The following is a 6,786-nucleotide window of genomic DNA, read 5'->3' on the forward strand; positions in this document are numbered from 1 at the left end:
TCTAATTTACTTCATGTTATAGAACTGTACACTTAAAATTGGTTAAAATGGTGGGATGATCATCTGATTCAGTTCCTATGAAATAGCATGGGACTCATAAAAATTAATGATAAAAGTCCACATGACCTAGTAATTTTACTTCCTGAAATCTACTCTAAGAATAGTTTCATTTGTTGTGTGCATAAAAAATACACATTTATATAATAAGAATATATTTGCATATCATAAACTAGAAATGGGGTTTCAGCCTACACATACAAAATTATCAGAATTCATCAATAATAGTACCAAATAACCCGATCCCCAAAAGGGTTTTGAATATATCTGTTAATTACATAGCAAATGCCCAATAGGAAAATGAAAACAATGCAGTTTTAATTAAACATATTTGGAAAATGCTAAGTGTTATTACTTTATATAGGAGAGAATTATCTATATCTAAAAGACTTAAACACAGTTGTGATGGCGCAAGGAATTTGTATATGTGGTTGGTGGGAATGTAAATTGGTGCAATCTCTACTGAAAATAATATGAAATTTTCTTAGCTAACTTAAATCAGAAATTTTATATTATCCAGCATTTAAACTTTGTAGTATTTATCCAAATGATTATGACACCAATTCAAAATAATATATACTTGCTACAGTCATAGTAGCATTGTTTTAAATAGTCATAGCATAAAAACCAATGTTATGTCTCTCAATGGATAACTGAATAAGAATTTGTGGTACATATACTCAATGAAATACTACTTAGCTATCATAAAACATTAAAGCTTATCTTTTGTGATAGTATGGGTCACAATGCTGAGAAATTAAAAGTGAAAGCAGTGAAATACTGTCATTTTTTGCAGAAGTTGGATATAAAAACTATAGCAAATGTATTAACAAATACCAATAAAGATAACTTTTAGAGTTAGTGAAAAATGGGGTGGTGTTAAAGGAATAGGGGAAGTGTTGGAAGAATAAAAGAAAGACAATCAGTCTATTGAAAACTATTAGAAATTTGCCAGCAGGTGCAGTAAGACTTATAGAGATGGACATGAAGCTGTATAATCAAATATTTTGTACAGAATCATAGAACAACAATTCAGCCCTAAAACTTAAGTGAGAGATATAACAAGAAAATAAAGCAAAATGGAAATAAAATCTGACTCTCATATCATGTTGAAAAGAATCATGAGGATAGAACTATGTATTAAACAATAGTTTCCAGTATTTACCTGAATTTCTATTTTTCTCTTTGAATTACCATACTCAGTGGGGAGGAGGGAGACTTGGGACATTGGTGATGGGAATGTTGCACTGGTGATGGGTGGTGTTCTTTACATGACTGAAACCCAAACACAATCATGTATGTAATCAAGGTGTTTAAATAAAAATAAAAAATAAAAATAAAATAAAATTAACCCAGAAAAAAAAAAGAATTACCATACTCAGTGCTGGTTGTGTGGGTTTATTGGGATCTAAGATTAAGAACTAACTGTAACCTAAATGTTGATGTTAGAATATGGTGTGCCTTTGCTAAGAGATAACATTGCTTTGGCTTCTCTACTCTGCTTGCTTAAGGAAGTTAACTGCTATAAAACTGGCTTTGTTGTGAGCCATAATACAGCCATGACAGGCTCTATTATTTTTTTTAGCGTTAAGTCAATTTATGTTCAATTAAAAGTTTTCCAACATGAAATAATACAAATATTAAGAGCTGAATTTTTCCCCCAAAAAGAATTTTTCATAAAGTTTGTCTCAGCTGTTATGATCATCAGATCATCTTTAACATAGCATAACACAAATCAATATGAGTAGTTTATTCTGGCCTCTTCTCCTACTAACTCTTTATTGTTTATAAAGACACAAAATGGCCCTGGGTAGGTACTGCAAAAAACTAGAACATATACCTTGTAAACTCAAGATCACAGTTTCATCCCCAGAACCACATGGCCCCCAGGGCCGCATTTCATGTAGCTTTTGTGACCATAAAACTAGTTGTGATCCCTAGGCCAATTAGTCTTTGCTTGAAAGAACAGGCTCTAGTTTTAAGGTACAAAGATTAGGCCCAGAAGAACAGCCAGTTTTTGGGACCAGACCCTAGAGTAAATGCCAGGAAAAACATCCATATAAGGCTGAACAGCAGCTGACAAATGGCCAGATGACAACCTCACTCTGGGTCTGCAGCGACATATAGATGACACCGCAACCTGGATCTGGGGGCACGCAGCCCACCCAGCCATCTATCTGATGCTACATTTGAACTACACAAGTCCTAGCCATTTGACTGATGCAACCTTGAACTAAGGACCAGTACTTTTAAAAGATCAATACCCAGAGGTGGGAATCCCATGGACTGAGTGAGCCCAAGGTACCCTTTAGATTAGGCCTGTGAGCCATTCTTGGGGGCTTCATTTTTTAGGAGATGTTGTACTTCAGCATGCTGGAATAAACTCCTTTGCATTTACATTGCTGAGCTGTTTTCCTAGTGGTCTTTTGAGTCGTGGATCCTGGATTCCAGATTTAACAGGTTGACAGAAGAAATTCAGCAAAGTTTTTCTGTTGTTGAAAACCACCCAAAGATAATAGACAAGGACTACTGTTGTTGTCCTAAATCTTAAAGATAAGAACAGTTTATTCTTAGTCCACCTTACTTCAACGGCTTAGCCTTATTTAGCCCTGATATTGTTTAGACAAGATGGTGAGATGGAGTGTGCTTCAGGGAATGAGCTCACGGGAGATTTTATTATTCTTTCTGGTGTACACTGATCTACTTTAATCATCTGTTTTTTTCCATGTTCTTTTCCTCTCAAAATCTTTCTTATGATTTAAATAAGTTTATTGCTTTGAGGACATGAGTTCACTGTCTTTCAACTGGCTTCCTGTCAATATTTCTATACTGTCTCTGTGTCTCTGATTAGCTCGCCAAAATTCTTCTGTGGCTACAAATGGCAAGCTTTTCTTTACATTCAGCTTGTTTATAGGTAGAAATTGCCTGTGCAATAGAGACCTACAATTGCTACCACCACAGCAGGCTGTGGAATGGTTGTCTGTATCTTTAAAGCTTCCTGATTAACTTTGAGTAGCTCATCAATGTTCTCAATGAAGCACACAGGGCCTGGCAAGTGAATCTCTAACATGTTCAGGATGTTCTCTTGTCTGCAAAGCTGGAGTTGGCATGTATTAATCTTAGAACTTTTCCAGCTTATTTGGAATCTAGAAGACAGAGACCAAATTTCCCAAGGTGGCCAAAACTTTTGTGTCTATGGCGAGGTAGATGAGGAAAAGACATTTATCTTTCAGAAAGTTACAGAAGTATTATCATAATAGACAATCAAAAGATACTGCAGGCCAGTGACTTACCAATATATCCAACCATTCACATAAACAAAATCTTTCACTTAACTTGTCATGGAAAACTTTCCTTTGGATTCTTTATTTATTTTAACTTAAAGCATTGTGATTTACTTATTCTGTTAAGTTTTAGACACAAAATTTTCAGCACCACTGTCACTCACCACAGTGTCAATCTCCCTCCACCAATGTTCTCAGAGCCCATCTCATCCCCCCCACTCCACCTTAGCCCCATTTGCTATCATTGTAGGTATTTTTAAGTTTCGTTGTTAAATTTTGGGTCTCATGATTTCATTGATGCTGACTCTATAACTTGGATATTTAGGTCTGTCCTTCACTCCAGCATTGCACCTGAGTCCCCTTGGCTTCTCTCTCCTTTTATTTTACATCTATCTTTCTATTACTCCACTTGGTTTCTTTCTTTTGGCTTACTTTATATAACATAATATCTTTCATTTCCATTTATTTTTCAGTGAATTGCATGTTTGCATTATTTCTTATAGCTATTTATATATGTACCACACTTTTTTGGATCTAATTATCTGTTTTGTTTTCTGTTTTTTGTTTGTTTTGTTTTGTTTTGTTTTTTTGGGCCACACCTGTTTGATGCTCAGGGGTTACTCCTGGCTATGCGCTCAGAAATCGCTCCTGGCTTGGGGGGACCATATGAGACGCCAAGGGATCGAACCACGGTTCGTACTAGGCTAGCGCTTGTAAGGCAGACACCTTACCTCTAGCGCCACCACGCCAGCCCCTAATTATCTGTTTTTAAACATTTTGTTCATTCCAACTCTTAGCAATTGTAATGAATCCTGCATTAAATTGTGGTGTGCATAAGTCCTTTAGAATTAATATTTTTCTGTCCTAGGGATAGATATGAGTTTGGTGAATGCTCATTCTAGGATAATAAGCATGACTTGTGTGAAAATAAAATTTAAATCTCTAGAAATTGGAAAAAAATGATTTTCATTATTTGCTTACTTATGAATGTATTCATGGTAAAGTAAATATAAATTTCTTAAATGTAATCAATATTTTAAATAAATCTAAATCCTATTTATTTTTTTTCATTTAATGTCTAGTGTAAATTTCTTTTTTTTAATTTTTTTGGGTACACCCGGCGGTGCTCAGGGGTTACTCCTGGCTGTCTGTTCAGAAATAGCTCCTGGCAGGCACGGGGGACCATATGGGACACCGGGATTCGAACCAACCACCTTTGGTCCTGGATCAGCTGCTTGCAAGGCAAACGCCGCTGTGCTATCTCTCCGGGCCCTAGTGTAAATTTTTAATAAGAATCCAAAGATCCAAAGAACAGGACTACATCAAACTAAAATGTTTCCGTATTGAAAAAAAAAAACAAAAAAATATGGTCTAAAACTAAGACAGCTCATTCCACTTTCAGAAAATGGAATGGATGTACCTTTTGCATTTTGCATAAAAATATTACAAGGAATCACACATAGGCATAGAAGAAGAAAGAATTATATTTTCCTTTACGTCTAATTGGAACTAAGGACACTTCTGAAGTCTTGATGTGTTAGCCAAGGGTCCTGAAATTTAAACCTCATTAGCTTTCAACTAAGCATGGGTACAAAGGAACAATTGAAACATGCATGCTAAGATGCATGCTTGTGTATAAATGTGTGTGATCTGGGTGAGAAGATGGGAGAAAAAGGGGTGAAATACCTTGAGAGATAGAGGAGCTATTTAAAGAAATATCTGTATTTGCAATTAAAAGACCTAAATGTTCTATTTCTTCACTTTTTCTGTTATAAAAAGAGAAGCAGAAAAGAGGATGGAGGGAGGGTTGGAGGAAATTGAAAGAAAAAGATCTTGTTTCAACCTACTGCTGAGGGCTCTAGTGCAATCAGTTTCGATAGTACTAGAGCCATGAATTTTTGCATCTAGTTTTGCCTCTCTTTGTAGAGTTAAATAAGTCTATGGGTCTGGCTGGCAGACATGGTATTTGGCTCTGGATCCTGTATATTGGTGTTACACATGAGTCAGCAGGTGCTGGAGCCATAGCACAACTGGTAGGGCAGTTGCCTTGCACACGGTTGACGTGGGTTGAACCCCACATTATATGCCCACATAGTTATGAATAATTCTTATTCATGTAAAGTTACCTACACTACTATAAGGATTCAAGCTTTATTATTTTTGTTTAAAACTATAAAAATGCATAAATTAAAAATCTCCATGAAGCACGTTTCCCCTCTAGTTTTAAACAATTCTTAGCAATGTTAATAAGCATTGACCACTTATATGGAATTCTTAGATAAGTGGGATAATGTCAACATATACTAAACAATACCAAAAGCATTTTTTTACAACAAAACAATTTATTTTAAGCCATGTTTTTTTTAATGAAAATTTAAACAGATTTAAGTATCTAAATACACAATTCAAAAAGCTTTCAGAATTGAAATAATCAGTAGGTAACTAAAATATAAAAACTGGCAATTTCAATAGCCTACTTTTATTAACTAGTAGAACATATAAACAGGAAATCAGCAAGGTAAAACACCTGAAAAATCGAAGGAATTTTATATAACAGGTAACTAATACAGGGGGCTGGATAGAAAGCACAGCAGTAAGGCATTTGCCTTACATGTGGCAGACCTAGGATGGACTTGGGTTCGATTCCCGACCACCCATATGGTCACCTGAGCCTGTAGGAATGTTCTGCTCAGGAGTAACCTCTGAGTGCTGCCAGGTATGCCCCCCCAAAAAAAGAGTAGTTTACACTGTAGTCTCAACATAACATGAAACATATTTCTGAATAGACAGCAAATGTCTCTTAACTTACCGTACATTGATGGAAACCATACAAAATAAATTTTTCAACTGTAATGAGTAGAATTTAAAAAGTTATTTAAGAAAGTTACAAAAAGGGGCCGGCGAGGTGGCGCTAGAGGTAAGATGCCTGCCTTGCAAGTGCTAGCCAAGGAAGGGCCGTGGTTTGATCCCCCGGCGTCCGATATGGTCCCCCCAAGCAAGGGGCAATTTCTGAGCACTTAGCCAGGAGTAACCCCTGAGCATCAAATGGGTGTGGCCCGAAAAACCAAAAAAAAAAGTTACAAAAAGTTCTAAATTATCTCTATCAATTTTAGCCAATAGTTCAAAGAAGAATTCGCTAAGAACAATAAAATAAAATAAAATGGGGGACAAAAATTTAGCTTGGAGGAAGACCAAATAATTGGCATATGTTACATATGTGAGTCCTTAGGTTTGACCTCCAGAATTAAAAACCACAGTGAATTTAAAGCAGAAAAGCAAAATGGAAATTTATTTTAAACATAGATAGGAAATGATAGCATACAAGTCATAGCTAAAATTGTGGGCCATCAATAGGGGTATTATAAATTTTTTTATATTGGGAGCATAGGACACACCTAATTATATATGGAATCTACTTCTGGTTCAGTGTTCAGGACTATTCCTC

The sequence above is a fragment of the Suncus etruscus genome, chromosome 4 (genome assembly GCF_024139225.1).
Source record: "Suncus etruscus isolate mSunEtr1 chromosome 4, mSunEtr1.pri.cur, whole genome shotgun sequence".
NCBI classification, from domain to species: domain Eukaryota; kingdom Metazoa; phylum Chordata; class Mammalia; order Eulipotyphla; family Soricidae; genus Suncus; species Suncus etruscus.